Raw genomic sequence first — 25,853 nt, forward strand, 5'->3', positions numbered from 1 at the left:
ACCTGTATGCAGAAAATTATAGGACACTGATGAAAGAAATTAAAGATGATACAAATAGATGGAGAGATATACCATGTTCTTGGATTGGAAGAATCAACATTGTGAAAATGACTCTGCTACCCAAAGCAATCTACAGATTCAATGCAATCCCTATCAAACTACCACTGGTATTTTTCACAGAACTAGAACAAAAAATTTCACAATTTGTATGGAAACACAAAAGACCCCGAATAGCCAAAGCAATCTTGAGAACGAAAAATGGAGCTGGAGGAATCAGGCTCCCTGACTTCAAGCTATATTACAAAGCTACAGTAATCAAGACAGTTTGGTACTGGCACAAAAACAGAAATATAGATCAATGGAACAGGATAGAAAGCCCAGAGATAAGCCCACGCACATATGGTCACCTTATCTTTGATAAAGGAGGCAAGCATATACAGTGGAGAAAAGACAGCCTCTTCAATAAGTGGTGCTGGGAAAATTGGACAGGTACATGTAAAAGTATGAAATTACAACACTCCCTGACACCATACACAAAAATAAACTCAAAATGGATTAAAGACCTAAGTGTAAGGCCAGACACTATCAAACTCTTAGAGGAAAACATAGGCAGAACACTCTATGACATAAATCACAGCAAGATCCTTTTTGACCCAGCTCCTAGAGAAATGGAAATAAAAACACAAATAAACAAATGGGACCTAATGAAACTTAAAAGCTTTTGCACAGCAAAGGAAACCATAAACAAGACCAAAAGACAACCCTCAGAATGGGAGAAAATATTTGCAAATGAAGCAACTGACAAAGGATTAATCTCCAAGATTTACAAGCAGCTCATGCAGCTCAATAACAAAAAAACAAACAACCCAATCCAAAAATGGGCAGAAGACCTAAATAGACATTTCTCCAAAGAAGATATACAGATTGCCAACAGACACATGAAAGAATGCTCAACATCATTAATCATTAGAGAAATGCAAATCAAAACTACAATGAGGTATCATCTCACACCGGTCAGAATGGCCATCATCAAAAAATCTAGAAACAATAAATGCTGGAGAGGGTGTGGAGAAAAGGGAACACTCTTGCACTGTTGGTGGGAATGTAAATTGATATAGCCACTATGGAGAACAATATGGAGGTTCCTTAAAAAACTAAAAATAGAACTACCATACGACCCAGCAATCCCACTACTGGGCATATACGCTGAGAAAACCATAATTCAGAAAGAGTCATGTACCAAAATATTCATTGCAGCTCTGTTTACAATAGCCAGGACATGGAAGCAACCTAGGTGTCCATCATCGGATGAATGGATAAAGAAGATGTGGCACATATATACAATGGAATATTACTCAGCCATAAAAAGAAATGAAATGGAGGTATTTGTAATGAGGTGGATGGAGTTAGAGTCTGTCATACAGAGTGAAGTAAGTCAGAAAGAGAAAAAGAAATACAGTATGCTAACACATATATATGGAATCTAAGGGAAAAAAAAAAAAAAAAAAGGTCATGAAGAACCTAGTGGCAAGATGGGAATAAAGACACAGACCTACTAGAGAATGGACTTGAGGATATGGGGAGGGGGAGGGGTGAGATGTGACAGGGTGAGAGAGTGTCATGGACATATATACACTACCAAATGTAAAATAGATAGCTAGTGGGAAGCAGCTGCATAGCACAGGGAGATCAGCTCTGTGCTTTGTGACCACCTAGAGGGGTGGGATAGGGAGGGTGGGAGGGAGGGAGATGCAAGAGGGAAGAGATATGGGAACATATGTATATGTATAACTGATTCACTTTGTTATAAAGCAGAAACTAACACACCATTGTAAAGCAATTATACTTCAATAAAGATGTTTAAAAAATAATAATAATTGAAATTTAAAATTATCTTCTTTCCTACTTTGTTTTATTCTTCATCCATTTCTACCCTAAAATTTTTCTTTGTCTTTTTAGTATGTTCTTATAATGACATATAAGAAGCATAACTCCTGGGTCATATAAAAAAAGAGAGTTCATCAGACACAAAAGACATTTATACTACATAATTCCAACAAAAACAGGCAAAATTAATACATGCTGTTAGAAGTCAAGATAATGATTATCCTGGTTGGGGGGTGAGGATTTATCCACATCACAGATGGTCATTGGATGCCTTAGAGATGCAGCCGGAGGGGAAACTGCAGGAATATGTGGAGGGGAATAGCCTTAACTCTCTCTGTGCTATTAAGGATTGTTTACTCTTTTGTCCCTCAAACTTTTGAATACTCCAAAACCTCCAGGATAGCCCCTCTCAGGCTCACAGTTCTCTCTGTGCAGACAATCCACCTGCCTTACTAACAATCTCACTCATTTATCCATCTCACAATATTATTGTCTGTCAGCAGAACTTTGAACAATGTGTGGCATGGAGTCAGTAACAGATGTCAACAGACGTCATTTCTTTTTCTCTCTCCTCACTGGACCATAAGCTCTGTAAGGAAGGGGGTGTTATCTGAGATGGGAGGGGGATGAAAGAGAAGCACATGGAGGTCAATCTAACACTTTAGGTGTGTGGATGGGGAGAGCTTGGGGAAAACTCTCTGGAGAAAGATTCACCTTCAGTTGAAATCTCTAGGATCTAGGCACATGGAGTCAGAAACAAGAGGAGAGTGCTCCAAGCTGAGATGACCACATGGGCAAAGGCCTGCAGGTGAAGAGTGTAGAACTCTTGAGGAACTGAAAGAGACTCATTCTGTAAGGTTCTCAGCATTTCACACCACCAGCACTTTAAAATCTATGAGTTTTGCCAAACTGTGCCAACATATACCATATGCCAGGCTGGGTAGATGGGTGGGAGGTCTCACCTGAGAAGAGCTTTGCTTTTGAGCAATGAGGTGGCTCCACCTGGGAGGAGCACAGGGACAGGTCTGAGCCAGTCTTCTGGCACCCTTGTCTGCTGTTAGCCTTGTGTTTCCACGTTGTTCCATCAACTGTCCTGGTAGATTTCCAGGGGCTGCCTCTTGATATGTGGCTTCTCCCATAATCTCCTTTGTTTGATGGTCAGAGAGAAGCTGACTAGAGTTTAAAAACAGGATAAACTGCCACAGTGACTACAAAATTTACCCTGAGTATACCATACTCACCCACAGCACTGGAACCCAAGGCATCCCTGGCCTTTGGGCCCACTAGAAAAGATCATGGGGCTCAGGGAAGAGAACAAGACTGCCCTTCTCTATTTCTTTTCCAGGTTTCCCAAGGGGAATACTAAGCTGCTCTGTATACTACAAACCTTAAAGTAACCATTAAGATAACAAAACAAAGAGATCTAACTAACAAGTCAAAAAGTAAAACTGAATCATAAAAAATTACCCCATCCAAAAGAAGGCAGAAAATAAGGGAAAAGGAAGTGAAGAACAGATGGGACAAATAGAAAACAGATAGCAAGATGACAGACCTAAACCTAAGTATGTTAGTAATCATATTAAATGTAATTGGCCACATAAACATAAATGCAAAATTATAAACAAAATTTTAGCAAATTGAATTTAAAAATATAAAAAAAAGTCAATGTATCATGACCAGGTAGGATCAATCCCAGGAATTCAAGGTTGTTTTTCTATGTAAAAAATTAATTAATGTAAATCACTATATGAACAAACTAAAATATATATAGCCATCTCAATAAATGCCCAAAAAAAAATAATAATAAGCACTTGACAACAACCAACATCCATTTCTGATAACAACTCTTAGCAAACTAAGAAAAGAATGGAACTTCCTCAACCTGATAAAGCGCATCTGTGAAAAACCTACAGCTGGACTCATTCTTAATGGTAAAAGACTGAATGCTTTCCCTCCTAAGATCAGGAGCAAGACAATGATGTCTACTCTTACTACATCAATTCAACATTGTACTGGAGGGTCTTGTAAGCATAATCAAGCAAGAAAATGAAATATCATGCATCTAGATTGGAAAAGATGAAATAAAACTGTCTTTACTCACAGATAACATAACCATCTATGTAGAAAACTCTGTATACTTTACAAAAACACTACTAAGACTACTAAGTGAGTTTAGCAAAGTGGAAGAATACACTGTCAATATTCAAAAATCAATTGTATTATGGGGAGGGGGAAGGGCAAGCTGGGACGAAGTGAGAGAGTGGCATGGACTTATATATACTACCAAATGTAAAATAGATAGCTAGTGGGAAGCAGCCGCATAGCACAGGGAGATCAGCTCAGTGGTTTGTGACCACCTAGAGGGGTGGGATAGGGAGGGTGGGAGTGAGACGCAAGAAGGAGGAGATATGGGGATATATGTATATGTATAGCTGATTCACTTTGTTATAAAGCAGAAACTAACACACCATTGTAAAGCAATTATACTCCAATAAAGATGTTAAAAAAAAAGACAAAAAAAATTAACCAATAGAATAAAAATTGTATTTGTGAAATAGAACAAAAAAAAAAAACAATTGTATTTCTATATACTAGCAATAAACAATCATAAATAGGAAGTTGTAAAGATACAATTTACAAAAGCATCAAAAATGTGGAATACAACTAAGTCTGACAAAAGCTGTGAAGAACCTATACACTTAAAACTACAAAATATTGCAGAGATCAAAGAAGACCTAAATAAACAGAGAGATAAATTCTATTCAGGGTTTAGATGTTTAAATGTCAATTCTCCCCATTTTGTCTTGTTGATTCAACATATCCCAACCAAAATCCCAGCCAAAATCCCAGCAGGGTTTTTTGCAGAACTTGACAGGCTGATTCTAAAATTCATGTGGAAATGGAAATGATCTAGAATAGTCAAAACAACTTTGATGAAGAACGAAATTGCAGGGCTATTGCTATCTAATTTCAAGACATTATAAAGCTACAATAATGAAGACATTTGATACTGTCATAGACAAATAAACAAATAGATCAATGGAATCAAATAGAGTTCAGAAATAGACCAACACATATGTAGACAACTGACTTTCTAACAAAGAATCAAATGGCAATTCAATGGAGAAAGAATAGTCTTTTCAAAAAATGGTGCTGAAGCAGACATTCATATGCAAAAAAGTGAACTTTTATCTATACTTCATACTATATAGGAAAAATGAACTCAAATAGATCGCATGAAAACTTAATGTAAAACCTAAACTGTACACTCACAAAAATTAACTTGAAATGGATTAAAGACTTAAATGTAAGATCTGAGAACCATAAAACTTCTAGAGGAAAAGTCTCCTTCACATTGATCTTGGCAATAATTTTTTGTATATGATATCAAAAACACAAACAACAAAAGCAAAAATAAACAAATGGGACTACATCAAACTAGAAAACCTCCACACAAAAAAGAAAAAAAAATCAAAGGGAAAGGCAACATATGGAATGGGAGAAAATATCTGCAAACCATATATCTGATAAAAGGTTAATACCAAGGTGTAAAAGGAACTCATGCAATTCAATAGAAAAAAATATATATGATTTTAAAATGGGCAAAGAAACTGGATAGACATTTTTCCAAAGGAGAAATACAGGTACATGAAATGGCCACAAGGTACATGAAAAGGTGCTCAACATCACTAACCATCAGGGAAATGCAAATCAAAATCACAATGAGATTATTATTTCATATCTGTTAGAATGGTTATTATCAAAAAGACAAGAAGCAAGTGTTGGCAAGGATTCAGAGAAAAGGGAATCCTCATGCACTGGTAGTGGGGATGTAAACTGGTACAACCACTAAGCCAAACAGTATGGAACTACATCAAAAAATTTAAAATAGAACTACGATATGATCCAGCAATCCTACTTCTGGGTATATAGCTGAAGGAAATGAAATCCCTATCTCAAAGAGGTATGTTTCCCCATGTTCATTGAAACATTATTCACAATAGCCAAGACAAGGAAATAGCCTAAGTAAGTGTCTGTTGATGAATAAAGGGATAAAGAAAATGTGAATAAATATTTGTGAAATTTTTAAAAAACCTAAACCATTAAACTTTTAGAAGATAATAGAGGAAAAAATTTTTGTAACCTTGGGTCAGGCAAAGATTTTTTTAGCTATGACAATACAACCATGATCCATAAAAGAACAAATTGATAAATTGATAGACACTGTTAAGAGAATGAAAAGAATGAAAAGAAAGGTCAGAGACTGAGAGAAAATATTTATTTACAAAGAACTAATTTGATAAAGAACTTGTATCTGAAATGCAAAAAGAACTCTCAAAACTCAATAGCAGGAAAACAAAAGACCCAATTTTTAAAAATCAACAGAAGATTTGAACACACACTGCAGAAAAAAGATTTATGTATGTCAAATAAGCACATGAAAAGATGCTCAGCAGAACAGTATGGAGGTTCCTTAAAAAAACTAAAAATAGAACTACCATATGATCCAGTAATCCCACTCCTGGGCATATATCTGGAGAAAACTATAATTGAAAAAAGATACATGCACTCCAGTGTTCACTGCAGCATTACTTACAATAGCCAAGACATGGAAACAACCTAAATGTCTATTGACAGATGAATGGATAAAGAAGATGTGATACGTATATACAATGGAATACTCCTCAGCCATAAAGAAGAATGAAATAATGCCATTTGCAGCAACATGGATGAACATAGAGCTTATTATACTAAGTGAAGTAAACCAGACAGAAAAAGACAGATATCATATGATATCAGTAATATGTGGAATCTGAAAAAAAAAAAAAAGATACCAATGAACTTATATACAAAACAGAAACAGACTCACAGACATAAAAAAGAAACTTATGATTACCAAAGGGGAAAGGTGTGGGGGATAAATTAGGAGTCTGGGATTAACATATACACACTATTATACATAAAAGAGATAACCAGAAAGAACCTACTGTATAGCACAGGGAACTATATTCAATATTTTGTATCAATCTGTAAGGTAAAAGAATCTGGAACATAATATATATATATAAACTGAATCACTTTGCTGTACACCTGAAACACAACATTGTAAATCAACTATACTTCAGTTTTTTTAAATAGAAATTTTAAAAGATGCTCAACAGCATAGCCATAGGGAAATGCAAATTAAAATCCAATAAAATACCACTAAACATCGATTAGAATGGCTAAAATTTTAAAAGACTGACTATACCAAGTGTTGACAGATTTGAAAAACTAGAACTCTCATACACTGATGGTGGGAATATAAAATGTTATAACACTTTGGAAAACAGTTCGGCAGCTTCTTAAAATGCTAAACATACAGCTTCCACATGATCCAGCCATTCCACTCCAAGGTATTTGCCCAAGAGAAAATGAAACACAAACCCATACAAAGTACATGAATGTTCCTAGCAGTTCTCTTTGCAATAGCCAAAAACTGGAAAAAAATAATACATCCATCAACAAACAGGTCAATGGATATAAAAATTGTGGTATATTCACGCAATGGAAAACTACTCAGTGATAAAACATGAAGACACAAAATGGATGAATCCCAAAATAATTACATTGTGTAAAATAAGCTAGCTTTTTCTTAAAGAGTACACTATATGATTGCCTTATGTAAAGTTCTTTTTAAAGTGAACAGATTTATAGTGACAGCAGATCAGTGGTAGTCTGGGATGGTAGAGGGTCAAGATACCAGAAGGAAGAGATTATAAAAGAGTACAAGAAAACTTTTGGTGGTGATGGATACATCTACCATCTTGATTGTGGAAATGGTTCTACGGATGCAAGCATATGTCAAAGCTTATAAAATTGTACTCTTTAAATTCCTGTAGCTTAGTGTATGTCAGTTATACATCAATTTTTTAAAAATGAAAAGAAAAATCCTCTAATGGTTTCACATCATCCCATTGTCATTTGAATTTTATTCCTACCCTTTATGGTGGTCCACAGGCCTTGCATATTCTGGCCCATGCCTACCTCTCTCACCTTATCCCATACGTTCTGTCCTCTACTCTCCCCTACTACCCAGTCACAGTGCCCTCCCTTCTTACCCCTTAAGGCCCTTTCGCACACCAAAATCTTTCAATTGCTTTTCCCTCTTCCCCAAGACATTCCCTTGGCTGGCTCTCAGCTTCAGTGCTCAGCACACCCATCACCTGTGAAAGAGGTTTTCTGGATGACCCAAACCAAATAAGCACCAGCACTGTTCCTCTCTGCCATACAAGGTTTATTTCCTTCATAATATTTATCACCATCTGAAAGTAGCTATTGTCTACTTGTTTACTCTCTATCTCTCCTTCCTAAAAAGCAAATACTTAAAGGGTAGAGTCCTTGTCTATCTTATCCATTGCTTTATCCCAGTGCCTAAAGCACCCGCTGGCATGTGGTAAAAACTTAGTAAATTTTTTGGAATGAATGACTGAATGTAGTACACTGCTGAAGTCTTGTAAGTAAAAGCTACTGAAGTGTTCACTTTTCATTAACTATAACATTCTATACATGTGAGAGAGCTTAGTTTTAGAGCATTTATCTTCCTAATTCATACACTTAATCTATTCATCTTTCTGCCTTTCAGGAATGTTTACTTTTCTGTTTAAAAGCCCAGATCAACTCCTTTGATAAACTTCAGGCTGCTTTCTGACTGGCTCCCAATACTGCCCTCTACGATATTGTTATTTATAAAAAACTCAGGTTTAAGATAAAGAATTCAGGAGAGATTTCTTTTCTAAAAATACCGGGTGTATGGAGGCAAAAGCAAGTATTCTGATGTGGCTGAAGTGCTGGGGTGGAGAGAAGAGATGAAATATTTTATGTTGACCTACTGTGGGACAAGAAAACTACTCTGTATAGCAAATATTATTTATCTCCTTCCTCTAAAGGTGACAACTGAGTAAGTCTTCTGATGTCAAAATCCATGTTCTTCCCAGTAAGGAAAGAAGCTACAGGTAAAGCTATAACAGGAGAGAGAATTCTGTTACCAATCATGACAAGCTAACTTGTACTGCAATAACAGTCCCAAATGTCAATGATAAAGCACAATAAAAGTGATTTCTAGCTCACAAAAAATCCCTTGTCAGTCCGAATACCTATCTAGGATAGCTTTTCTCCACATTGGTTCAGCATTCAAGGATTTTTCAGTTTTATGGCACCTCCATTTCGATGCATACTTCCATGATCATTGGAGCAAGGGAAGAAGAACCATGGAGAATGGCTCTCCAGCTCTTAAACATTTCCACCTAGAAATGACCTATGTCAATTTTACTCACATTTTATTGGCCAAATCAAACCTCATGGATTTGGCTAATGTCAAGGTGCTGGAAGGATAATCACCCATGTGACTGGAAGGAGAAGACAAGAAATACTAGTGGGCAGCATCAAGGGCTTCCACAGGTCTCAGTCATGGAAGATTTTGATCCTCAACTGAAGAAAGGGGACTTTACTGTTAACCAATGTACAGCCATGGAAGGTTTTGAGCATTGAGTGGCATTATCAAGAATAAAGGCTCTACTGAAACTGAGCCAGGCAAGTGCCTTGAGCCCTACCACCCCAAACAGTGCACAGACCACAGCTGGGTCTGCAAGCACCCCAAGCAGTAATTAGCCTTGGCAGGTGCCCTGAGCCCTGCCCACCCTGCACAGAGACTAAGCCACAACCAGCATGGGTGAACACCCTGAGTCCCACCTTCCCTGCACAGCAGCAGACCAGCGACCAAGCCAGGAGACACCCTGAGCCCTGCCCACCCCATACAGAGACTGACCCACAACTAGGCTGGGCAAGCACCCCAAGCCCCGCCACCTCAATTCAGCAGACAAGCTGCAACCAGGCTGGACAAGAATCTGAGCCCCACCCACCCTGTGCAGAGACCAAGCCACAAATGGAACAGGCAAGCTAAACAAACCCCACCCTCCCCATGCGGAGGCCAATTGACAACCAGGCCAGGCAAGTGCCCTGAGCCCTACCCTCCCCACAGAGCAGCCATGGCCCTATCACAGCCAGTGGGTGTGTGCAGCCCACATGTGAGAAGCCCATAGAGTTCCTGGCTCTGGAGGCCAGGGGGGTTGCACTTCTAGGCCACACAGAACATTTCCTACCTACCCAAGACTACTCCTTCAAGACTGAGGGAAGTAGCCATTTCACCTAATACATATAGACAAACACAGAGAGACAAGCAAAATGAGGAGACAGTAATATGTTCCAAACCAAAGAACAAGGCAAATTCCCTTAATGAAATGGAGATAAGCAACCTACCTAATAAAGAGTTCAAAGTAATGGTCATTAAGATGCTTACCAATCTCAGGAGAAGAATGGATGAGCCCAGTGTGAATTTCAACAAAAATAGAAAATATAAGAAAGTATTGAACAGAAGTCATAACAACTGAAAAATTAACTAGAGGGGTTAAACAGTAGAATGGATAAAATAAAAGCACAAATCAGCAAACTGGAAGACAAAGCAGTGGAAGATATCCAGAGCACTAAAATGAAAAAAGAATTAGAAGAAGTGAGGATATCTTAAGGGACCTCTAGGACAATATCAAACAGTATACCATTCACATTGTAGGGGACCCAAAGGAGAAGAGAGAGAGAGAGAGAGAAAGGACTAGAAAAGTTATTTGAGAAATAATGTCTGAAAACTTCTTTAATCTGGGGAAGGAAAGAGAAATCAAGGTCCAGGAAGCCCAGAGAGTTCCAAATACGATGAACCTAAAGAAAAACACACTGAGACACATAATTAAGTGGTAAAAGTTAAGGATAAAGAGATCATCTTGAAAGCAGCAAGAAAAAGCAACTTATTATGTACAAGGGAACCCCATAAAGCTATTAACAGACTTTTCAGCAGAAACATTACAGGCCAGAAGGGAGTGGCATTATGTATCCACAGTGCTGAAAGGAAAAAACTGCCAACCAAGAATTCTCTACCTGGGACGTTTATCATTCAGAATTGAAAGAGATAAGCGTTTTAAAGATAAGCAAAAGCTACAGGAGTTTATCACCACTAAACCAGCCTTACAAGAAACATTAAAGGGACTTCTTTAAGCTAAAAAGAAAAGGCACTAATTAATACAGCAAGTCCCCTAAATACAAATCTTCAAGTTGCAAACTTTCAAAGAAGCAAACATGCATTTGCATGTCCAGTCACATAAGTTAGTTCACATGTCTGGCATACATTGTCACGTTCGTGCATCCTCTACAACTGGTTGTGCTTTTGTGTACTTTACCATACAGTACTGTTGCTGTGCAACATGAGAAGCTTACTAATGGAGACCTGATGGAATTGGAAGGCCAGAGAAAGGATGAAGAGAGACAAGAGGAAGAAGTAACTGAAGAACTGAAGAGATTCACAACATAGGAAATGGCAAGGGGATTTTCTTTATTTGAGGAGGCACTGTTAGTTTTTGAAGCACAGTACCCAAATGTAGAACAGAAGATGAAGGTTGCAGCAGCCATTCAGAATGCAATCCAGTGCTACCATGTCATCTATGATGAGAAAAAAAGAGCTACTATCCAGACGTCACTGACGTCCAGACGTTTTTCAAGAAGGTAGATAGAATTGAATCCAGCGAGGAACCAGAACCTGTGCCATCAACATCAGGCATGAGTGAAATTGTAGCTTGCCCTCCGTCTTGTATTGCTGATGATCCTTCAGCTCTACCATCTCCCACCTCCTCTCCTTTCTCCAGTCAGTAACTCTTCTTGCCTGTTCACTTGATACCAGCCCCTGTATGCCAGCTATTGTACTATACTACTGTACTTTTCAAGGTACTATACTGTAAGATTAAAAATGTTTTATTTGTGTTTGTTTTTTATGTATTATTTGTGTGAAAAGTATTATAAACTTATTACAATACAGTACTACATAGCTGAATGTGTGAGTTGGATACCTAGGCTAACTTTGTTGGACTTACAAACAAATTGGACTTACGAATGCACTCTCAGAATGGAACTCGTTTGTACGTAGGGGACTTACTGTAATAAGAAAACATGTGAAAGTAAAAATCTCACCAAAAAAGTAAATCCATAAAAAAGTTCACTTATAAAGCAAGTATGAAGGGTAAAAGACAAGAGTAGTAAAATTTATTTAAAGTAAAATAAATTAGTTAAGGGATACACAAAATTAAAAAAAATATAAAATGTGTCATCAAAAATATAAAATAGGGGGAAGTAAAACTATAAAGCTTTGGAATGTGTTCAAAATTAAGTTATTATCAACTTAAAAGAGATTGTTATAAACATAGGATGTTATATATTAACTTTATGGTAACCACAAAGAAAAAATATATAGTAAATACACAAAAGAATATGAGAAAGGAATCTAAACATAACACTAAAGAAAATAATCAAATCATAAGGGAAGAGAGAAAGAAGAAGAAAGGAACAAAGAAACCACAAAACAGACACAAAACAATTAACAAAATGGCAATAAGTACATACTTATCGATAATTACTTTAAATGTAAATGGACTAAATTCTCCAATCAAAAGACATAGGGTGGTTGAATGGATAAAAACAAACAAACAAACAAACAAAAAAGACCAATATATATGCTGCCTACAAGAGACTCATTTCAAACCTAAAGAAGACACTCACTGACTGAAAGTGAAGGGTTGGAAAAGGGTATTCCTTGCAAGTGGAAATGAAAAAAAGCTGGGGTAGCAACACTTAATACCAGACAAAATAGACTTTAAAACAAAGACTAACAAAAGTCAAAGAACAGCATTACGTAATGATGAAGGGGTCAATTCAACAAGAGGATATAATATTTGTAAACATTTATGTACCCAACATAGAAGTGCCTAAATATATAAAGAAAATATTAACATAATTATAGGGAGAAATAGACAGCAATTCAATAATAGTAGGGGACTTTAATACCCCATTTAAATCAATGGATAGATCATCCAGACAGAAAATCAATCAGGAAACACTTGACGTAAACTACACATTAGATCAGATGAACTTAACAGACATTTATAAAACATTCAATAGTGGCAGAGTTACACATTCTTCTCAAGTACACATGAAACAATCTCCAGGATACATTACATGTTAGTTTACAAAAGAAGTCTAAATAAATTTAAGAAGACTGAAATCATGTCAAGCGTCTTTCCTTATCACAACGGTATGAAATTAGAAATCAGGTTCAGAAGGAAAACAGAAAAACACACAAATAAATGGAATCAAACAACACGCTCCTGAACAACAAATGGGTCAAAGAAGAAATCAAAAGGGAAATCAAAAATATCTTTGGACAAATGAAATTGGAAATACAATTTATCAAAACTTATGGGATAGAGAAAAAGCTATTCTAAGAGGAAAGTTCATAGAGATAAATGCCTACATTAAGAAAAAAGAAAGATCTCAAACAATCTAACTCTACACCTCAAAGAACTAAAAAAATAACATGCTAAGCTCATAGTTGGTAGAAAGAAGGAAAACAAAGATCCAAGTAGAAATAAATGACATAGAGACTGAAAAAACAATAGAAAAAATCAATAAAACTAAGAGCTGATTGTTTGAAAAGATAAACAAAGTAAAACAAATTTAGCCAGACTCATCAAGAAAAAAAGCCCAAATAAACAAAATCAGAAATAAAAGAGGAGAAATCACAACTGACACCACAGAAATACAAAGATTCATAAGAGAATACTATGAAAAATTATATGCCTACAAATTAGACAACCTAAAAGAAAGGGATAAAATCCCAGAAACATACAATCATTCAAGACTGAATCAAAGAAATAGGAAATCTGAATGGACTGATCACTAGTAATGAAACTGAATCAGTAATCAAAAACTCCCAACAAACAAAAGTCCAGGACCAGATGGCTTCACAGGTGAATTCTACCAAATATTTAGAGAAGAGTTAACACCTACCTTTCTCAAGCTATTCTTAAAAAAAAAAAAAAAAAGCCAAGGAAGGAATACTTCCAAACTCATTTTGCAAAACCACCATTACACTGATACCAAAACAAGATAAAGATGCTGTCAAAAGAGAAAATTACCACTCAACATCCCTAATGAATATAAATGCAAAAATACTCAACAAAATATCAGTAAACTGAATTCAACAATATATTAAAAGGACCATACACCATGATCAAGTGGGATTAATTCCAGGGATGCAAGGGTGGCTTAACAGCCAATCAATGTGACACACCATATTAACAAACTGAAGAATAAAAATTATATGATCATCTCAATAGATGCAGAAAAAGCATTTGACAAAATTCAACATTCCTTTATAATCAAAAAAAAAAAAAATCAACAAAGTGGGTATAGAGGGACCATAACTCAACAAAATAAAGGCCTGGTATTACAAACCCACAGCAAACATCCTACTTAATGGTGAAAAGCTGAAAGTTTTTCCTCTAAGATCAGGAACAAGACAAGGATGCCCCCTCTTGTCACTTTTATTCAACATAATATTGGAAGTCCTAGCCATAATAGGCAAGAAAAATAAATAAAATGCATCCAAATTGGAAAGAAGTAAAACTATCACTATTTGCAGATGACATGACACTATATATAGAAAACCCTAAAGACTCCACCAAAAAAACTTTTAGAACTAATGAATGTATTCAGTAAAGTTGCAGGATACAAAATATACAGAAATTTGTTGCATTTCTATACACTAATAACAAAGAACTGCATCAAAAAGAATAAAATACCTAGGAATAAACTTAACCAAGAAGGTGAAAAACATCTATACTCTGAAAATTATGACATTGATGAAAGAAATTGAAGATGACACAAATAAATTGAAAGATATACTGTGCTTATGGATTGGAAAAATAAATATTGTTAAAATGTCCATACTACCCAAAACAATCTACAGATTCAATGAAACCCCTATCAAAATACTCATGGCATTTTTCACTTTTCACAGAACTGGAACAAATAATCCTAAAATTCATATGGAAACTCAAAAGACCCTAAATAGCCAGAGAAATCTTGAGAAAGAAGAACAAAAGAGGAGATATCATGCTCCCTGATTTCAAACTATACTACCAAGCTATAGTAATCAAAAGAGTATGGTACTGGCATGAAAACAGGTAGCTCAACAGAACAGAATAGAGAGTCCAGAAATAAACCCTTGTTTATATGGTAAATTAATCTACAACAAAGGTGGCAAGAGTATACAAGAAAAATATGGTCTCTTCAATAAATGGTCTTAAGAAAACTGGACCACTTTCTAACACCATATACAAAAATAAACTCAAAATGGATTAAAGACTTAAATGTAAGATCTGAAACTATAAAACTCCTAGAAGAAAACATAGGCAGTAAACTCTTTGACATTGGTTTTAGCAACATTTTTTTGGATCTGTCTCCTTTTGTTTTGGGCAACAAAAGTAAAAATAAACTAATGGGACTACATCAAACTAAAAAGCTTTTGCTCAGTAAAGGAAACCATCAACAAATCAAAGTGCAACCTGCTGAACTGGAGAATATATTTGCAAAAAATATATCTAATAATGGGTTGATATCCAAAATATATAAATTATTTATAACACTCAATATCAAAAAAAGAAAAACAAAAACAAAAAAAACAATTAAAAAGTGGTCAGAGGACCTGAATAAACACTTTTTCAAAGCAGACCTACAGATGGCCAACAAGCACATAAAAAGATGTTCAGCATAACTCATCATCAGGGAAATGCAAGTCAAAATCTCAGAGATACCACCTCACACCTGTCAGAATGGCTATTATCAAAAAGACAAAAAGTAACAAGTTTTGGCAAAGATGTGGAGAGAAGGGAATACTCACACACTGTTGGAGGGTCCAGCCACTGTGGAAAACAATATGGAAGTTCCTCAAAAAATTAAAAATAGAACCACCATACAATCCAGCAATTCCACTTCTGAGCATTTATCCAAAGAAAATAAAACACTAATTTGAAAAGATACATGTACTCCTATGTTCATTGCAGCATTATTTATAATAGCAAAGGTATGGAAGCAACCTAAGTGTCCATCGATGGGTGAATGAATAAAGAAAATGTGGTGTATACATATATACAATGGACTATTACTCAACCATAAAAAGAATGAAATCTTGCCACTTACACCAACATGGATGAACCTAGAGGGTATTATGCTAAGTAAAATAAGTCTGACAGAGAAAGACAAATACCATATGATATCACTTACAGGTGGAATCTAAAAAACAAAATAGATAAAACAAAAACAGACTCATAGATACAGAGAACAAACTGGTGATTGCCAGAGGGAAGGTGGTTGGGGAGACAGGCAAAATAGGTGCAGGGCATTAGAGGCCCAAACTTCCAGCTACAAAATAAGTCACAGGGATGTAATGTACCGCATAGCGAATATAGCCAAAAATATTGTAATAACTTTGTATGGTGACAGATGCTAACTAGACTTATCATGGTGACCATTTCACAATTTATAAAAATAGTAAATCACTATGTTATACACCTGGAACTCATATAATATTGTAAGTCAATTATAAGGCAATTAAAAAAAAAAAAAGAATTAGGTCTCTTATGGCCTAAAATAGGGATTAGTTATCCATGAGGCCTGATTCCAACCTGGGAACACTAGAAATGTTCATGGTGTCTATGTCTATGCCTATGAGCACATAGGCCTGTGTGTCTAATCATTTGTATTTAAAGTAAAGGACGCTTAAGACCCATCTCATCTTGATGTAAATAAAGATTAGTACATGTCTATTTGTCCAACTCTGCAGGTGGGAAATTTCTAATCACATCCCCACCTCCAGTCAGTTATTACTGCCCCACACCCCCAGCCCTGCCAAAACATCTTTTAAACAGCTGCAAGTTCTACTTGCTGACTTTGCAAAAGCCCCTCTTAAATTCCTCTTTTCTTAGAAAGTAGCTCTGCCAAGTTCTGAGAAGTTCACACCAGATGGGATGCATTTACGCAGAACCAGGGCCAAAGAATGCCCATTTCTTTGTGCATGGCCCACAGGCTAGGCAGAAAACATTGTCTGAACCCCTGCTTTTCACACCTGCCAGATGTAACAACCCTGTGTATGTCTGCTTTTTGGTGAAAGTGACTTCCCTGATTAAGAAAATATCTTTAAACAAATATAAGTTAGACTATTTTCCAGTATAATGCCATTCTCTTCAAGTACTCATGATCTTGGATCAAAGCCAAAAAGATGTTCCCTAGTCATGTGTCTTTGAAAGTTGGAGTTTGGATCTGTCCATTCCCTATTTAATTTATGAGAGAAAAATGTTCTGACTACAATCAAACGCCAGTTACAGTCAATTCTTTTTCCAGGGTCTTTCTCTGTGGAGTTGGAATGTTCATCTTCAAGTTCAGGCCTCTTCTATTTGGAAGATATTATGCTGCAGGTTCTTTGGAAGCGGGGCTCCAAGATGGAAATTAGCATGCAGGAAGTTCATGAAGGCATACTCAAGATCTACGGCTGTGGACGGGAAGGAAAGGATGCAGGTCTGGGTAGAAGGAAAAACCAGGCTTCAGCTGTTCCCACAGCAAGCTCATAATTAAGCCCTTCAGAATTACCCATTCTGCAGAAAAAGCAGTGGGCTTTTTGCATCAAGCACTCATTGAATTCAGGCTACCCCAGAAAGGAGGTTATGGCTTTGGGTGAGGAAACTCTCTCCAAGCCAGGGTAATTTCCAGAGAAAGCCAGAAGCATTTTCAGCCACTAGGGAGAAAAGTCATTTATTGGTGAAGGGGAATTTAGGTGGCACATTACAGCATCCACTACATATTTTATATCCACAGCCAGAGTTCAGGTTAGGCAGCATAATGTCATGGGGTGGCCCACTGGACCAAATTAGCACTAGACCAATAAAAGCCTTCAAAACCTGGGTGACCTTTAGTAACACAGCCATCACAGGGGCTCTGCAACCCAGTAAAGATCCAGCCTCCAGTCAAACTCTTGGCATATCTGATCCTACCCTCAACTCCATTGCACACAGCCCATGGTCAAGTCCCAGGCTGCACCAGCCTGTAGGCAGAAGCTAGGAACAGATTTGTCTCATCCCAACACTTCCTGTGGTTTTGTTCCTGAACGACTGATATTGGCTAACAAAGAGCCCACTGCTATCAACCATCCTGTGCCTTTAAATCAGACCCACTCACCCACAGCCACCAACACAAAGGAGAGCAGTTGCTCCAGCCCCTTTAACTTTGCTTAGGACCTGACTCTCATTCCCAGATCCGAGCTTTTGCCTGGCTTGGACATTTCTTTTATACTGTTGGCCTCTGGGAAGAGTTGAAGGGATTATGACTTCTCCCCGTGGGGTCCTCACTTTCTGTGATTCCAGCTCTAACTCTTCAGCTCCTAGATGTTTCCAGTAACCTCTGGATGCAAGCTAGGAGATGCTTGATGTTGCAGGTTGATTTGTGTCCCCCCAAAATCATAATCCCCAGTACCTAGAATGTGACCTTATATGAAAATTGGGTCTTTACAGAAGTAATTGAGTTAATAACTTTTGTCTACGAAAAGGGGAAATTTGGACATAGTTACCCACGCGGGGGAAATGTCATGTGAACATGAAAGCAGAGGTAGGAGTGATGTGTCTATAAGCCAAGGAACACCAATGATTGCCAGAAACCATCAGAAGGTAGAGGAGAGGCATGGAATAGATTCTCCCTCACACCAACCCTATTGATACCTTGACCTTGGACTTCTATCCTCCAGAACTATGAGACAATAAATTTCTGTTGTTTAAGCCACCGAGTTGTGGTACTTTGTTAGGCAGCCCTAGAAAACCTGGGAACCTTGCCCACTCATAGCCTGCATCCTGGTCATCACTCTAGATACGCCTATCACAGGCACCCTTGAAACAAGGAGACTAAACATTACACCAGGGTCACAGGGCAATCAAGTAAAGGAGATAGCAGCACATTAGAAGCTAGGTCATCTGCAAATCAAAACCACAGTGAAATATTACCTCAAACCAATTAGGATGGCTACTATTTAAAAAATAAACAAAAAAACAACAAACAAACAAAAACAAAACAGAAAATAACAAGTGTTGGCGAGGATATGAAGAAATTGTGCATGGCTGGTGGGTATGTAAAATGGTACACTTTGGAAAAGAGTATGAAGTTTCCTCAAAAAACTAAAAAACAATTACCATATGATCAAGCAATACCACTTAATTTCACTTCTGGGTATATATCCAAAAGATCTGAAAGCAGAATCTTTAAGAGATATTTGTACATCTGTGTTCATTACAGCATTATTCACAATAGCCAAGAGGTGGAAGCAGCCCAAATGCCCACTCGCAGATGAATAAAGAAAATGTGGTTTATACATATGATGGAATATTATTCAGCCTTTAAAAACAAGCATCCAGTCACATGCTACAACATGAATGAAACCTGAGGACATTATGCTGAGTGAAATAAGCCAGTCACAAAAAGACAAATACTGTACGATTCCACTTACATGAGTTTTCTAGAGTAGTCAAAATCATGGAAACAGAAAATAGAATGGTGGTTGCCAGGGGCTGGGGGGAGGGGAAATGGGGAGCAGTCCGATGGGTCTAGGGTTTCAGTTTTGCAAGGTGAAAAAGTTCTAGAGATCTGTTACACAATAATGTGAATATAGTTAACACTACTGAAATGTACACCTAAAAATTAAGAGGGTAAACTTTTTATTATGTGGTTTTTTAACCACAAGTAAAAAGAAGCTAGAGGCTAGGTCATCTGGCTCCTGGCCCAGCACGTTTTTCCCCAGCACACCACCTCTCACTGCCTGCAGCATCCACACCAATGCTTTGCAGAAGGACAAGGGACAGACTGGTCATTCAGGCAAAACACTACCCATCCACTGAAGCCAGTAAATCAGCTTATGAACATCAGGAATGAGGGGCATTCCTTGTGCCTGTTTCAGGGGCTGAAAGTATACATTGTCTCATGCGATCTTATCAGCAGTGCTCTGAAACAGCCCTCATCCCTCCACTTGTAGATGAAAAACTGCCCCTTGGACGAGTGAAGAGAACTAACTGTCCAAGTCCCGCTGCTGAGACCTACCTGGGACTTCCGGCTGCCACCCCAGTTGCCTATTGGATGACTACTTCGCTTGCTAAAATCACTTGGCTCACAGAGGTTTCAGGAGTTTTCAAAGAGGTAACTGAACCCTGTCTCTGCCACATGCACTCATCCTGTGTTGGTCTGTTTTTTCTTTTCTTTCTCTTTTTTTCTTGAAAGGAAAACTGATCATCTAGTGAAAAAATATTTTCCTTAGAGATCATTTAAGGTATTTGACAATTGCCAAATACCGCAAAAGAGAAAGAAGTAAGATGCAGGGCTGAGGAGGAAAAGAAAACATTCAGCCAGTCCTTAAAGCCTTGGGAAATGCTTCAGGCCTGCCTCCCTTGTCACTGCCCCAGAAGTTCACACAGCCTTTCAAGTCGGCAAACCCTTGGGAGGCTGAGCAAGGGTGGCCCAGGCCACCTCTTGCCAATCTCAGGAACCCTCTCAAATTCTGCCCACTCAAAACAAACCAACTGCCCCCACCCCCAAGCCTTGGTGTGTTCGAATTTCTTTCCCTCTTGCCAAAACCTGATTTCCTGTTTCTAAGGGAAAAAACTTTTAAAATACCCCTTAAAAAAAAAAAAAAAAAAAAAAAAAAAGAATCCTTAAGGCAGCTTAAACATCAAAGAGCTCTTAGAAAGTAGGGTTCTGTTTGGTTAAGTTCACATGAATCAGAAAAAGATTCCGATTAAATTTCCCCTTTTAAGTGCTAAGGATTTTTACTGGATTTGGGCAAAAGATTTACAAACAACACATAGATTCTTGGGGACTGCAAGAAACATTCATCTAGTCCAGTCTGCTCATTGCACACATGAGGAACCCAAAGCCCAGAAAAAGGAAAGTGACTTACCTAAGAGCTCGCAGCAAGTAAGTGTTGCTGACTTGGGTCCTTGGACTCTTTAATCAATTGATTAGAGACCAGACGAGGAATTCAGGCAAGGCTTTATTGGGATTCGTGGTGCTGCAGCACGAGGGAGTGAGAACAAGAGACAGGTGCCCTTGCTTGCTCTCGAGGAGGGCAGGCTGATTCCATAAATGGGGTGAAGGTAGGGGCGGACAGGTGGGTCAGGCTGTAGGGGTGGCTTAGGTGGTGTGCCCACCCCCTTGGTGGTGCTGTGTGCAGGGATCAGGCACAGTACCCTGCTTTTGCTCCTGACACCTCAGAAGTAGCAGTTGGGTTTTGGCCTTCTCGTATCTCATTGTTCATAATTTGCCCCAACTGTGTGTGCATGCAATTATTTTTAGTCCCCTATTGTTTCTTTGTATTCTGTTGATCGAGGTGACATTTGTCCAGGTGCAAGCACTCCAGTAAAGGGCCCCAGGTCCCAGCCTGTCTCAGCACCAGAATCAAACCCAAGCCAAGGCTTTTTATTCCCAATCTGGTGTTGCTTCTATGCATCTGTCAATTTCTCTTGAAATTGGAAATCGTAAGATTTTTTTCAAAGTCAAAGGTAATTTGAAGTTTGAAACATTCAGAAGGAAGCTAGTAACATCTCATTTTTTTAAAAACGTATTAGGGTCTGAAAAGAACAGCCTTAACTACCTTTTACTGAGCATGTATTATATATGTGCATTGTTCACTTCATCACCACAACAATTCTATGAGATAGTAACTGTATCCTCTCCATTTTACAAAAGAAAAAGGAAAGAGAGGGAGGACAAGGATTCAAATTCTGGTTCAAGCTTTTGCTCTATTTGTTAGGCTCCCTCTAAAACCAGATATCAATCAGACCTCAAGGCAATCTTAAGAGGTAGGCATTATCATCTCCATCGCACAAAGGAGAAAATCAGATCTTAAAGAAATTTCTCACCTTTCCCAAGTTCTCAAGGCCGAGAAGTGATAGAGCTGGGATTAGAATCGATGACCTGAAACCCCATTTTCTTTCTGTTACCCACTTCACACACAGGGTTGCTTCAAGGGTCAAATCAAATCATGGAAGTCAAGGCCCTTTGTAAAAACTGTAAAGAACTTAACAGATCCGGGGGATGATCTGTTTTTAAGTCTAAGTTGTTGTATTTTCCCCTGACTTTTAGCAACAGAATCCTAGAGCCTAGCAATGACATGGGGCCCAGGTCTCTCAGCTGAGAAACATTTTCCAAATAAAAGATTTAATTGAGCACAGTCTTGTTTTCCTTGGGTGGGTCCCAACCACCCCAATGTTTAATTAGGTTGGAAAATTTTGATCCCAATTGCTGTTGTTGCAGGCAAATGAGAAATGGGGAGCTTTGGCCTCTGACCTGGCTGTGGAGAAGAGGACCCAAAATAACCACAAAGAGCGGTCACCCTGCTGGCAGTTATGCTATCCAAATAGCGACGTTATTAGATCAAATGCTAGCTCCTTCCTGTACTTGCTTGTTTATTCCCGGCTGCCTTAAGAGCATCTTCTACAAACTGTACCCCACTCTGGGCATGTGGGATACAGAAAGAAATGAGCCACAATCTCTCTCTCAAGGAGCCCACGGTCCCCAGACTTCTGCTCACAGCCCCCATGAATGTCATCCTGTCCTTTCTGGTCACAATTTATTCTACTTTCTTCTCTGCTACACAACAGTTTATGCCAGTGTTATCAGCTGAATCGTGTCCCCCCAGATTCCTAGGTTGACATCCTAACCTCCAGGACCACAGAACATGACTGTATTTGGAGACAGGCTCTTTAAAGAGGTGATTAAGGTAAAACAAGGTCCTGTGGGTGAGCCCTCATCCAATAGGACAGGTGTCATTATAAGAAGAGATTAGGACACAGACACAAACAGAAGGAAGACCACGTGAAGACACAGAGAGAAGACAGCCGTCTGCAAGCCGAGGAGAGGGGCCTCAGAAGAAACCACCATGCCACACTTTGATCTTGAACTTCTAGCCTCCAGAATTGTGAGAAAATAAATTCCTGTTGTTCAAGCCACCCAGTCTGTGATAATTTGTTATGGCAGCCAGAGCAAACTAATATAACCAGCTAAAACATTGACTCTGATCTGCAGATTATGAGTTATTTTTTGTGTTTACTGAATTAAAGAAACAATAAATTAAAAAAAAAAATGGGCCAGTCCTCAAGAAATTTGCAGTCTTAAGAGGAGTCTAGTCCTTTTTCTTCCTTGCCCTATACTAGGTGCTGGAGGCACTGGGATGGAAAAGCTGTGGCCCTTCTCCATGGAGCACATATTCTAGCAGAAGAGCCAAACTTACAAGTATCTTCTGTGTAGTCATTTTCTAAGTCCGGTTACAAGGGGATGCAATCACAGCGCATTCCTTTGTGTATCCCCGAACCCAGCTAGGGGAAGAATGTGGTCAGGGGATGTTTCCGGGAGAAGACTCTCTCCCACCAACAGGACATACAAAGAGCTGTTGTCCAGGAGGAGGTGGGGACAGAGCATTCCAGGTGTGGGCACGTTGTAAGACCATGCAAGTGAAGGATTGGGAAGAGAGAGGCTCGGGCCAAGGCAGGACCGGGTCACAGAGGGCCTGCGGGTCCAGAGAGGCAGTTGGGTGGTGGCTGATGGGGACTCGGACACGGATTTTGTCACTGAATCTTCCTCCAAACTCAGCCTTTCACAGAAGCAGCACTGGAGGAATGTTTGTTGATTTGAAGTGACTAAACCAAAAGTTGGCTTAGAGACCAACTGCTGAGGAGAAATCACATTTCCCTTTTCCCTCTCCTCCACCTAGCCAGGCCCCAGCTTCCCTCCTTCAAGCCCTTCTTCATCTGTGAAACCCTCCCAGAAAGTTCAGGCCCACATGATCTTTCTCTGGGCTATAGCTCTTATTACTAGTCACACCTGTGCTGTTCATTGAGCCGCCCTGTGGGGTAAGAGAGACTCAAGTTAGATGTGGGAGCCAATCCTGACATGTTCTGGGACCTTAGGCCAGGTCACTTCAGCTCTCTAGGCCTCAGCACCCCATCTTTAAAATGGGGGCAACAATACCCAACAGTATCCGTTCTCCTTTTCTTCCTTTTATGATAGAACCCCCATCCCTTTTTAGCAGGGGCACCCACGGTCATGAGCTAGAGGCCCCATTTCCCAGCCTCCTTTGCAGCCAAATGTAGTCACATGGTCACGTGACTCAGCTCAGAATGATGGGACCTGAGCAGAAGTGAGATGTGCTCCTTTAAAGTCGACAGGCTCAGCTTTTTGCCCAGGGCCTCTCTCATCCTTTCTGCAGGTTGGGGAATGGAAGCAACCAGAGCGGTCACAAAACCACACCACACAGGTGACAGACTGACCTACCAGCCAGGTTTCCTCCACAGAAGAGGGATAAACATCAGCTCTATTTACACCACGGAATTCCTGGGTCCCTTTGTGCACCAGCTTCGTCTGTACCCTAAGCAGCCCACAGCCTTATTTCGGCGATTGTAGAAAATATATCCTACATGTGGCGGGTCTGTGATTAAACAATACTATCAATAGCTATTATCAGGATGAATGATTGAGTGTGGTGACTCGCTAAGTGTGAGTGGCAAAGGGAAAGGAAAAGTTCACCAGACTCTGAGCTTTCACCCTTGAGAGTCTGGGAAAGTGGTGGGACATCTGATAGGAATAGGGGCTGCGGTGGGGAGGGCAACGTGGGGAGGAAACATCAAGGCAGGCTTTAACTGAGTTGAATTTGAGTTGCTGGCAGAGCTCACGGAAAGAGATGCCAACAGGCAGTTTGAAACCCAAGCTGAAGTTGAGGCCTAAAAACAAAGAATTGGGCTGGGTGGGGGAGGAGCTGAAGCCATGGGACCATAGGAGGTTTCTAAGGGAGAGGGCCGCACACACAGATATCTGAAGGCTAATGAAGGGCCAAGTCTGGCTGAGCAAAGTCTTCTTAGGGTACGAGAGGCAGAAAGGACTGGAAATGCCCCAGTGAGAAGATCAAATCTCACTGTACAGGCGGCAGCGGCGGGGGAAGGCTGGTTCTGGGTGGGGAGAGGGAGGGGGAGGAGTCTCCCTGCTCTACCAGAGGATCCCTGGGAGGACACAGGGGAGGAAACTTCCTCTGGCAGATGAGCAGCCAGCAGGTCTGACCATTTCCCTGGAGTTTTAACAGACAACAGACGCATGCCAAATACAAGGAACAACTTCAATAAACATCTAACCTCTAGGAGGTGGGTTGTGGGATAATAGAATGTTTTTAGTATAAAAAGTTAGACGAAATCAAATGTTTTAAAAGAGGTCTGAGTGTGTGTTAGGAATTCGGTCCATCAAAGCACTTTAAGGGCAAATATTTTGAGGCAATTCTTGTGGAGTCACTGAAACTAAAGATTTGGCCAGAATGATCCCGAGGAAGGGAAAATAATGTCTTGAAAGAGGAGGAAAGAAACTTGTCTCTCGTGCATCCTGTCAGTCAACAGATAGGCATGGGGTGTCTCCTCTGCGTGTGCATGTGCGTGTGCTGGATGATGTTAGTTCACGCTGAATGGAGGGGAGAGACAATAAACAAACAGGTCAGGAGTTTTGAGGGCTGCGGCGGAAAATAAAGCCAGAGGAGGGGATAGAAACGAACAGCCCAATATACCCTGAGAAAACCATCATTCAAAAAGAGTCATGTACCACAATGTTCATTGCAGCTCTATTTACAATAGCCAGGACATGGAAGCAACCTAAGTGTCCATCAACAGACGAATGGATAAAGAAGATGTGGCACATGTATACAATGGAATATTACTCAGCCATAAAAAGAAACGAAATTGAGTTATTTGTAGTGAGGTGGATGGACCTAGAGTCTGTCAAACAGAGTGAAGTAAGTCAGAAAGAGAAAAACAAATACTGTATGCTAACACATATATATGGAATCTAAAAAAAAAAAAAAAAAAAAAGGTCATGAAGAACCTAGGGGCAAGATGGGAATAAAGACGCAGACCTACTAGAGAATAGACTTGAGGATGGGGGAGGGGGAAGGGTAAGCTGGGATAAAGTGAGAGAGTGGCATGGACATATAT

Source organism: Eubalaena glacialis, chromosome 3, assembly GCF_028564815.1.
Source record: "Eubalaena glacialis isolate mEubGla1 chromosome 3, mEubGla1.1.hap2.+ XY, whole genome shotgun sequence".
Classification (NCBI taxonomy): domain Eukaryota; kingdom Metazoa; phylum Chordata; class Mammalia; order Artiodactyla; family Balaenidae; genus Eubalaena; species Eubalaena glacialis.